General features: G+C 37.6%; 1 pseudogene; it reads right to left on the bottom strand.

Moving 5' to 3' along the window:
- Positions 1 to 1,011: 1,011 nt before the first annotated feature.
- On the bottom strand, positions 1,012 to 6,947 carry LOC139363236 (cyclin-T2 pseudogene; annotated as a pseudogene).
- Positions 6,948 to 12,424: the final 5,477 nt, after the last annotated feature.

Raw genomic sequence — 12,424 nt, 5'->3', positions numbered from 1 at the left:
ATACCATTCAGGACACAGGCATGTGCAAGGACTTCATGTCTAAAACACCAAAAGCAACGGCAACAAAAGCCAAAATTGACAAACAGGATCTAATTAAATTAAAGAGCTTCTGCACAGCAAAAGAAACTACCATCAGAGTGAACAGGCAACCTACAGAGAGGGAGAAAATTTTTGCAATCTACTCAACTGACAAAGGGCTAATATCCAGAACCTACAAAGAACTCAAACAAATTTACAAGAAAAAAACAAACAACCCCATCAAAAAGTGGGCAAAGGAAATGAACAGAGACATCTCAAAAGAAGGCATGCATACAGCCAACAGACACATGAAAAAATGCTCATCATGACTCACCATCAGAGAAATGCAAATCAAAACTACAATGAGATATCATCTCACACCAGTTAGAATGGCAATCATTAAAAAATCAGGAAACAACAAGTGCTGGAGGGGATGTGGAGAAATAGGAACACTTTTACACTGTTGGTGGGATTGTAAACTAGTTCAACCATTGTGGAAAACAGTGTGGTGATTCATCAAGGATCTAGAACTAGAAATACTATTTGACCCAACCATCCCATTACTGGGTATATACCCAAAGGATTATAAATCATGCTGCTATAAAGACACATGCACACGTATGTTTATTGTGGCAGTATTCACAATAGCAAAGACTTGGAACCAACCCAAATGTCCATCAGTGACAGACTGGATTAAGAAAATGTGGCACATATACACCATGGAATACTATGCAACCATAAGAAAGGATGAGTTCATGTCCTTTGTAGGGACATGGATGCAGCTGGAAACCATCATTCTCAGCAAACTATCGCAAGAATAGAAAACCAAACACCACATGTTCTCACTCATAGGTGGGAATTGAACAATGAGATCACATGGACACAGGAAGGGGAACATCACACACCGGGGCCTATTGTGGGGAGGGGAGATGGGGGAGGGGTAGCATTAGGAAATAAACCTAATGTAAATGACAAGTTAATGGGTGCAGCACACCAACATGGCACATGTATACATATGTAACAAACCTGCACGTTGTGCACATGTACCCTAGAGCTTAAAGTATAATAATAATTTTTTAAAAAAGAAAAGATGGTACATAAACACCATGGAATACTATGCAGCTATGAAAAAGAATGAGTTTATGTCCTTTACAGAGACATGGATGAAGCTGGAAGCCCTCATCCTCAGCAAACTAACACAGAAACAAAAACCAAACACCACATGGTCTCACTCATAAGTGGGAGTTGAACAATGAAAACACATGGACACAGTAAGGGAAACAATGCACACCAGGGCCTGTTATGGGGTGGGGAGGGTGAGGGAACGGAACTTAGAGGAGGGGTCAATAGGTGCAGCAAACCACCATGGCACAAGTATACCTACCTGCATGTTCTACACATGTATTCTGACACTTAATTTAAAAAAAGAAAAAGAAAAGTAAAGAAGTAGTGGCCTAGGGAATGCCAATGTAGATCATTTCTGAAAACGTGGGTTTATAGGCACATCTGTGATACTATCTATTAAAATGGAATTCTGGGCCAAAGATAAAGAAGTGGTGTCTCTGATAAATATCATCTATTTTTGGTTTATTAAATGACTGATTGGCCTTTGAGTTTCTAATCCTTTTCAACTTAACAGGTGTTTTCTCTAATATTTTTAGAAACTCATATTTTAGCTCATCTAATAATTCTAGAGTAACTGTAGAATCCACATATTACCGCCAACACTTTCCATCAATGAACACAGGAATCTCTCAATTGAATCATTTGCAAGTCAAATGAATGTATACATGTGCTATCACTGTTGGTTTGTACTGAAGAGAGAAGGTTATGTGATGCAGACTGTTTATAGCCATGAAATAAGATGTCTCTGTCAAATCCTTGCTTGCTTTTACTAACTTGGTACATTTTACCACATCTGATTGTGGATGTTCAATGTTGATCTCAAAATCTGGTGTTTGTAGGGTTATGCTTTCAATTAAAACCAAGTCTTGAGTCTGCTGAAAGTAAATACCACATTTGGTATCCAGCACTCTAGGGAGTGAAGACAAGCATGTGCTACTTTAATAACATGTTCAAGTTTTTGAGCCTGTTCCTCCCCTTTCACTGCCAAAAAATTACAGGTTGACAATATTATCCACATTCCTCACAGAAGTATTTCTGTTTCCTCTAAAGAGAGCTCAATTTTCATCTTCCTTTAGTGCAACACTGATACCCAGCACTCTTCCAAAGTTTCTGGTGAAATCCACTAATTCATTCACATTACCTCCTCATCAGTCTGCAGACATTTTACTCCAAGGATTCCTATTGAATTTGGTGAAAGAATAGTATATATAAATAATTGCAGTGTTTACTGTAAGCTGAGAGACATTGAGATGCTGTGCCACATCTTGGATGAGGTTAGCCATCTGCTGGCACTAGGAGAGCTCTTTATCGACCTGCACTCCACATTGGCTACTTGGCCTGTCCTCCAGCTGTTCCCTAGTAAGAGCCAATGAGAAGAAGCTCCACGTCTGGCACCATGACACTTCCTCCTCCACCCACTCCCCACAAATTATATCTTTTTCTTTTCATTGGCATACAATAATTGTACACATTCATGGGGTACATAGTGATATTTCAATACATATAATGTATAGTGAGCAAATAAAGGTAATTAGCATATTCATCTTCTTGAACATTTATTATTTCTTGAACATTCAGTTCTTGAACATCTTGAACATTCACTTTTTTTCATTCTAGTTATTTGAAACTATATAGTATATTATTGTTAACTCTATAGTAATTCTACAGGGCTATAGAACTCTAGAATTTATTCCTCCTACCTAACTACAATTGCATATCTTTTAAGAAATTTTCCCTATTCTCCTCTTTCCCTTACCTTTGCCAACTTCTAGTATCTTCTGCTGTACTTTTCACTTCTATGAGATCAGCATTTTTAGCTTCGATTATATGAGTAAGAATATGCAGTATTTTACTTTCTATTCCTGGATTACTTCACTTAATATAATGTCTTCTAGTTCCATCCATGTCATGGCAAATGACAGAATTTTATTCTTTTATGACTGAATAATATTTCATTGTGTGTATATATACCACATTTGCTTTATCCATTAATCTTTTGTTGGAAATCTAGGTTGATTTCATATATTGGTTATTGTGAATAGTGCCACAATAAACATGAGGGTGCAAATGTCTCTTCAATGTTCTGATTTCCCTTCCTTTGGATAAATGCCCAGTAGTGAGATTGCTAGATCATGTGGTAGTTCTATTTGTAGTTGTTTGAGAAACCTCCATACTGTTCTTTATGGAAGCTGTAGTAGTTCACATCCCCACCAATAGTGTATAAGAGTTCTATTTTTTTCTGCATCTTCACCAGCATTTGTTATTTTTTGTCTTTTTGGTAACAGCCATCCTAACTAGGGTGAGCCGATACCTCAGTGTATTTTTGTTTTTCTTTCCCTGAGATGGAGTCTCGCTCTGTCACCCAGGCTGGAATGCAGTTTGGCACGATCTGAGCTCACTGTAGCCTCCGCCTCTTGGGTTCAAGTGATTCTCCTGTCTCAGTTTCCAAGTAGCTGGGACTATAGGCATGCACTACCAGGCCCAGTTAATTTTTTGTATTTTTAGTAGAGATGAGGTTTCACCATGTTGGCCAGGCTGATCATGAACTCCTGACCTCAGTGGATCCACCCTCCTTGACCTCCCAAAGTGCTGGGGTTGCGGGCGGGAGCCGCTGGCGGGAGCCGCGGGCAGGAGCCACCGCACCCAGCCCTCACTGTGGTTTTGAATTGCATTTCTCTGATGCTTAGTGATGTTGAGTATTTTTGTATACAGATTTATTAGCCATCTGTATGTCTTCTTTTGAGAAATGTCTGCTCATATTATTTGCCCCCTTTTCATTGAATTGTTTGTTCTTTTGCTGTTGAGATATTTGAGTTTCTTGTGTATTCTGGATGTTAATCCCCTATTGGGTGAATAGTTTGAAAACATTTTCTCCCATTTCGTAGGCTGTTTTTTCTTCATGTTGATTATTTTCTTCGTTATACAGAGCTTTTTAGTTTTATATAGCCCCATTTGTTTTTGCTTTTGTTGCCTGTGTGTTTGAAGTCTTATTCATAAAATCTTTTCCCAGACCAGTGTCCTGAAGTGTTTCTACTATTGTTTTTTCTAGTGCTTTTATAGTTTGAGGTCTTAGATTTAGTTATTTGTCCCATTTGGAGCTCATTGTTGAATAGGGTGAGAAGTGGGAGTTTAGTTTCATTCTTCTGCACACAGATATCCAGTTTTCCCAGCACCATATATTAAAGAGACTATCCTTTCTCCAGTGAGTGTTCTTGGTGCCTTTAATTCAAAATTCAAAAATCAATTGGCTGGAGATACATGGATTACTTTCTGAATTCTCCATTCTGTTCCATTAGCCTATGTATCTGTGTATATGTTGATACTATGCTCTTTTTTGTTGTTCTTGTTACTACAGCTTTGTAGTACATTTTGAAGTCTGGTAGTGTGGCACCTACAGCTTTGTTCTTTTTGCTCAGTATTCCTTTAGCTATTTGAGGTCTTTTGTGATTCCATACAATTTTTTTTAAAATTTTCTAATTATGTGAAGAATGTCATTAGTATTTTGCTATGGATTGCATTGAATCTATAGATTGCTTTGGGTAGCATGGTCATTTTAACAGGATTAATTACTTTGATCCATGAGCATGGAATAAGTGTTTTGTAGTTTTCCTTGTAGAGGTCTTGTAACTGCTTGGTTACATTTATTTCTAGGCATTTTTCTTTTGTAACTATTACATGTGAGATTTCCTTCTTGATTTCTTTTTCAAGTAGTTTGTTGTTCATGTATTGAAACATTACTGAGTTTTGTATATTTATTGTGTATTCTGCAAGGTTACTGAATTCATTTATTACTTATAAGAGTTTTTTGATAAAGTCTGTAGGTTTTTCTATATATAAAATCATGCTCTCTGAAAACAAGGACATATTGATATCTTCCTTTCCAATTTGGATGCCTTTTATTTCTCTCTTGCCTAATTGCTCTGGCTAGGACTCCCAGGACTATGTTGAATAAAAGTAGTGACAGTTGGCACCTTTGTCTTATTCTAGTGCTTACAGCAAAAGCTCTCAGCTTTTCCCCATTTACTATGATGTTAGCTGTGGGTTTGTCACATGGCCTTTATTGTGTTGAGTTACTTTCCCTCTATACATAATTTTTTGAGAGTTTTTATCATGAAGGGGTGTTGAATTTTATCAAATGCTTTTTTTTATTCTTCTGTTTCTGTGACAAATGTCTTTGGTATTTTGAAAGGGATCATATGGGTTGGTCATTCATTTTGTTGATATGATGTATCCTGTTTATTGATTTTCATATGTTGAACCATCTTTGCATCCATGGGATAAATCCCACTTGATCATAGTGCATTATCTTTTTTGATGTATTGTGGGATTCAGTTTGTTAGTACTTTCTCAAGGATTTTTGCATCTATGTTCATCGGGGCATTGGCCTGCAGTTTCCTTTTTTTAATTGGGCCCTTGTATCGCACTGAGTTTCCTGAAGATTGCTATTTCAAATTTTTTTCTGGCATTTTATATATTTCCTTATGATTGGGGTCTGTTACTGGAGAATTGTTACGTTACTTTGGAAGTGTCATGTTTCCTTTTTTCACATTTTACCTATTCCTATGTTGATAACTATGCATCTGATGAAACAGCCACCACTTCCAATTTTATGAAATAGGTTTTATAGAGAAACATTTATTTGTTTAGGTGGGTCTTGGGGTGTTGATTCTGTAAGGTGCATTGGCTTTGGTTCTAGGTGGATGTAGTAGTGTGGTCTCTGTGTGGTTTCTTTAGCTGTAACCCATGTTAGTGACATTTACAAGTGTCTCAGCAGCCCATGCTGAAATGAGTGTGGCAATGGCGGTGTGGCTTTGTTAGGGGTGGACTCATTGGTCTGTTTCTCAGGTTAGGGGTGCATGCATGTACACAGCAGATTGGCCAACTTGATGTCTGGCTCACTGGGGTTGGAACCATGTGGCTATTACTCTATTCAGGGGCACCATGTGTGATTCCTCATCTGGCCTGGGAACATGTCTGCCAGGGATGGCCCTCAGGGCTGTTTCTCAGGCCCAGAACATGGGCACATAACTGCTTGGTGGCCTAGGGAAATATCTGCTGAAGGTGGCCCATGGGGCAATTTTGCAGCCCTGGGACATGGCCACATGCCTTTTTGGCAGGCCTGGGTGTGTCTGCTGGGGTTGGCCCTCAGGGCTGTTTCTCAGGTCTGGGATGGAGGAGCCCATACTCAAAAAATATTGAGAGGGCTTAACTGCACAGGTGAATAGGCTAGTGTGAGACCTAGCTGTGTCTCCTTCCACAGGGTTGGTCCAGTAAGGGTGTAGCATCAGAGAGGGCTCCCCCAAAGCCCATCAGCAGACGTGGTGAGGGAGTTACCTCTCTTATCCTTAATCCACAGTACACAACTGCAAATGCACAGATACACAAAGGAACCATGTGACTGAGTAAGAGCTTATCTACTGCTCATTGCTGTCAACTGCCATCTACTAAAAAGCAGCCCAAATTACAAAGTCAAAAATCACTTTACTAAATTTACCCCCTATGAAACCAAGAGCAGGAATTCTACAACAAAGAAAGACCCTGTACAGAGCCTTAGTCCTCTGAAAACTTCCAGAAATGAAGTCAACAGATGAAACTCAATTTATACCTCAATTAAAAGAGTATCAGCCCTCCCAGATGAGCAAGAATCAGCACAAGAACTCTGGCAATTTAAAAAGCCAGAGTGTTCCCTTACCTCCAAATAAGCCCACTGGCACCCCAGCAATGGTTCTTAACCAGTTTGAATTGTCTGAAATGACAGACAAGGAATTCTGAATCTGGATGGCAAGGAAGTTCATTGAGATTGAAAATTCAAACTCAATCTAAGGAAGCCAAGCAATCCAGTAAACCAATTCAAGGCTGAAAGATAAAATTCCCATTTTAAGACTAACCCAAACTGAGCATAAGCTGAAATATTGGCTACAAGATTTTCATAATACAATTGGAAGTATTGACAGCATAATAGACCAAGCTGAGAAAAGAATCTCGGTGCTAAAGTATGAGTTATTTGAACCAGCACAGTCAGACAAAAATAAAGAAAAATAAATAAGAAAAATGAAAAAATTATCTGATAAATATGGGATTATGTAAAGAGACCAAATGACTTAGCATCATTTCTGAGATGGAAGGAGAGAGAATAAGCTACATGGAAAATATACTTGAGGACACAGTTCATAAAAATTTCCCCGATCTCACTAGAGAAGTCAATATGCAAATCTAAGAAATACAGAGAACCTCAGCCAGATACAAGATGACCATTCCCAAGGCTTATAGTCATTAGATTCACCAAGGTCAATACAAAACAAAAAACTTTAAAAAAAACAACTAGAGAGAATGGGGCAGGTCACCTACAGAAAAAAATCCCATCAGGCTAGCAGCAGATTTCTCAGCAGAAATCTTACAAGCCAGATAAGATTAGAGGTCTATTTTTAGTGTCCTTAAAGTAAAGAAATTCCAACCAAGAATTTCATGTCCTGCCAAACTAAACTTCATAAGTTAAAGAGAAGTAAAATCTTTCTGTAACAAACACATGCTGAGGGAATACATTTCAACCAGACCAGCTGTATAAGAGGCCCTTAAGGGAATACTAAATATGGATTCAAAAGAATGACACCTGCTATCACAGAAGCACACCTAAGCCCATAGCCCACAGGCACTATAAGGTAACTATGCAATCAAGTCTATATAACAATCAGCTAACAACACCATGATAGGATCAAAATCACACATATCAATACTAATCTTGAATGTGAATGGGTTAAATGTCTCACTTAAAAGATACAGACTGGCAATCTGGATTAAAAGACAAGACCCAACCATCTGTTGTTTTCAAAAGATCCATGTCACATGTGGCAATACCCACCAGCACAAAGTAAAAGGATGTAAGGAGTAAGATCTACCATGCAAATAGAAAACAAACAAACAAAAATAGGAGTCACTATTTTTATATCAGATGAAACAGACTTTAATAAAAATTACAGACAATAAAGGGCTTACATAATGACAAAGGATACACTCCAACAAAAAAGTTTAACTATCCTAAATATACACACATCCAATATTGGAGCACCCAGATTCATAAAGCAAGTTCTTTTAGACCTACAAAAATACTTACACAACTACACAACAATAGTGGGAGACTTCAACACCCCACTGTCAGCATTAGATGGATCACATCAAAACAAAAATCTAAAAAAGAAACTCTGAGGTTGGGCACAGTGGTTCACACCTGTAATCTCAGCCCTTCAGAAGGCTGAGGTGGGTGGATCATTGGAGCTCAGGAGTTTGAGACCAACCTGGACAACATAACAAACCCTGTCTCTACAAAAAATACAAAAATTAGCAGGGCATGGTGGCATGCACCTGTAATCCCAGCTGTTCAGTAGGCTGAGGCAGGAGGATCAATTGAGCCTGGGAGGTCAAGGCTTCAGTGAACTGTGATCAGGCCACTGTACTCCCGCCTGGGCAGAAGAGTGATACCCCAGCTCAAAAATAAATATATAAATAAATTAAATAAATAAATAAGAAACTTTGGACTTAAACTCAACACTTGCCCAATTGGATCTAATAGACATATACAGAACACTCCACCCAAAAAACACAGAATATACAGTCTTCTCATCTGCACATTGAATATGTCTTAAGATTGACCACATGCTTGGTCATAAAGCAAGCCTCAATAAATTCAAAAAAATTGAAATCATACAAAGCACACTCTCAGACCACAGTGCAATAAAAATAGAAATCAATACCAAGAATATTTCTCAAAACTACACAAATACATGGAAATTAAACAACTTACTAATGAATAACTCCTGGGGAAACATTAAAATTAAGAAAGAAATAAAAAATTATTTTAAATCAATGAAAATAAGGACACAACAATACAAAAATCTGCAGAATGCAGCCAAAGCTGTGGTAACAGGAAAGTTTATAGACCTAAATGCCTTCATCAAGAAGTTAGAAAGGTCTCAAATTAGCAATCTAACTTTGCACCTAAAGGAAATATTAAAAAAAAAAAAAAAAAAAAGAACAAACCAATCCCAAAGCTAGCAGAAAAAAAGAAATAACTAAAATTAGAGAATAATGTAATGAAATTAAGATGCAAAAATCCATACAAAAGATCAATGAAACCAACTGTTGGGTCTTGAAAAAATAAATAATATCGATAAACCCCTAACTAGACCAACAAAGAAAAAGAAAATCCAAATAAGCACAATCAGAAGTGACAAATGTGATATTATAATTTATCCCACAAAAATACAAAAGATACTAAGAGAAACAATGAACCACTCTATGCAGACTAATTAGAAAATCTAGAGAAAATAAATAAATTCCTTGAGGCATACAATCTCCCAAGATTGAATCTGGAAGAGATTGAAACCCTGATTAGACCAAAGTCAACTTTTGAAATTGAATCAGTAACAAAGAACATGACAACAACAACAAAAAGCCCCATACTGGATGGATCCACAACCAAATTCCACCAGATGTACAAAGAAGAACTGATAACTGTTATACTAAAACTATTTCAAAAGATTGAGGAGGAGGTCCTCCTCCCTAATTTGTTCTATGAAGCCAGCATCATTCTGATACCAAAATCTGGCAAAGATGCAATGAAAAAATAAAACTCTAGGCCAACATCCTTCAGGAACATAGACACAAAAATCCTCATTAAAATACTAGCCAGTCAAATTCAGTAGCACATTAAAAAGTTAACCCAGCACAATAAAATGGCTTTATTCCTGGGATGCAAGCTAGTTTAATATATACAAATCAATAAATGTCATTTACCACATAAACAGAATCAAAAACAAAAGCTACATGATCGTCTTGATAGAAGCAGAGAAAACTCTTGATAACATCCAACATCTCTTTATGATAAAAACCCTCAATAAACTAGACATTGACAGAACATACATCAAAACACTAAGAGCAGTCTATAACAAACCCACAGCCAACATTATCCTGAATGAGCAAAAGCTCAAATCATTCTCCTAGAGAACTGGAACAAGACAATGATGTCCAATCTCACCACTCCTATTTAACATATTACTGAAAGTCCTAGTCAGAGCAATCAGACAAAAGAAAGAAAGAAAAAGCATCCAATTAGGAAAAGAAAAAGTCGAACTATCTCTCTTCACTGATATTATTATATACCTAGAAAATCCTAAAGACTCTACCAAAAAGCTTCTAGAATTGATAAACAACTTTAGTAAGGCTTCAGGGTACAAAATCAATGTACAAAAATTAGTAGCATTCCTATATACCAACAACACCCAGACTGACAGCCAAATCAAGAACAAAATTTCACTTGCAATAGCCACACAAAAAAGAAATACCTAGAAATACAGCTAACAAAGCGGGTGAAAGATCTCTAAAAGGAGAACTATAAAACACTCATGAAAGAAATCAGAGATAATGCAAATAAATGGAATAACATTTCATGCTCATAGATTGGAAGAATCAATATCATTAAAATGGCCATACTGCCCAAAGCAATTTACAGGTTCAATGATATTCTTATTAAACTACCAATATGATTCTTAACAAAATTAGAAAGAACTATTCTAAAATTTATATGAATCCACAAGAGCCTAAATAGATAAAGCAATCCTAAGCAAAAAGAGCAAAGCCAGAGATATAACATTACCTGATTTTAACTATACTATAAAGCCACAGTTACCAAAACTGCTTGGTACTAGTACAAAAACAGACATAATGGAACAAAATAGAAAATGATAAATAATGCTGCACACCTACAGCTATCTGACCTTCAACAAGGCCAACAAAAACAAGCAAAGAGGAAGGGACTCCAAGTCAATAAATAGTGCTTGGATAACTGGCTAGCAGAAGATTGAAAATGGATCCATATCTTTTCCTTTTCACCGATACAAAAACTAATTAAAAGTAGATTAAGAATTTAAATGTAAGACCTCAAACCATAAAAATCCTAGAAGAAAATCTAGGAAATACTCTTTACAACATCAGCATTGGGAAAGAATTTCTGGCTAAGTCCCCAAAAGCTATTACAACAAAATAAAACAAAAAAGACAAGTGGGACCTAATTAAACTAAAGAGTCTTTTCACGTAGAAAGAAACTATAAACAGAGTAAAAAGACAATCTGCAGAATGAGAGAAAATACTTGCAAGCTACACATCCAACTAAGATTTAATATGTAGAATCTGTAAGGAACTTAACAACTGAGAAAAACAAATTAACCCCATTAGAAAGTGGGCAGGCCGGGCGCGGTGGCTCAAGCCTGTAATCCCAGCACTTTGGGAGGCCGAGACAGGTGGATCACGAGGTCAGGAGATCGAGACCATCCTGGCTAATACGGTGAAACCCCGTCTCTACTAAAAAATACAAAAAACTAGCCGGGCGAGGTGGTGGGCGCCTGTAGTCCCAGCTACTCGGGAGGCTGAGGCAGGAGAATGGCGGGAACCCGGGAGGCGGAGCTTGCAGTGAGCTGAGATCCGGCCACTGCACTCCAGCCGGGGTGACAGAGCGAGACTCCGTCTCAAAAAAAAAAAAAAAAAAAAAAAAAAAGAAAGTGGGCAAAGGACAATAACAGACTCCTCAAAAGTGCCCAAGAAACATGAAACAATGCTCAGCATCACTAGCCACCAGAAAAAAAATGCAAATCAAAACCACAAGAGATACCATCTCACACCAGTAGAATAACTATTATTAAAAAGACAAAAAATAACAGGTCTTGTTAAGGTTGCAGGGAAAAGGGAACACTTATACACTGCTCTTAGGAATGTATATTAGTTCAACCATTGTGGAAAGCAGTGTGGTGATTTTTCACAGAACATAAAACAGAATTGCCATTCAATGCAGCAATCACATTATTGGGCATATACCCAAAGGTATACATAAATTGTTCTACCATAAAGATACATGCCCCTATATGTTAATTGCTGCAACATTCATAATAGCAAAGACATGGCATTGACCCAGATGCTCATCAATGGTAGATTGGATAAAGAAAATGTGGTAAAAGACATAGGGTGGGACGAGATGGTGAAATAGAAGCTTCCACTGACCATCACCCTGTAGGAACACCAAGTTAAACAACCATCTACACAAAAAAAGCACCCTTCATAAGAACAAAAAATCAGGTGAGTACTCACAGTACTTCATTTTAACTTCACGTCATTAAAGGCACTGAAGATGGTAAACAAGGTAGTCTTGAATTGTCCATTCCACCCCTCCCCCGCTGCTCCTGCAGAGGTCACATGTCACGGGGAAAGCTGTGCATGGGGGAGATAGAGAGTGCAG

The sequence above is a fragment of the Macaca nemestrina genome, chromosome 1, assembly GCF_043159975.1.
Source record: "Macaca nemestrina isolate mMacNem1 chromosome 1, mMacNem.hap1, whole genome shotgun sequence".
Classification (NCBI taxonomy): domain Eukaryota; kingdom Metazoa; phylum Chordata; class Mammalia; order Primates; family Cercopithecidae; genus Macaca; species Macaca nemestrina.
The sequence above is the reverse complement of the archived record's forward strand: the minus strand, read 5'-3'. Positions and strand labels throughout refer to the sequence as shown.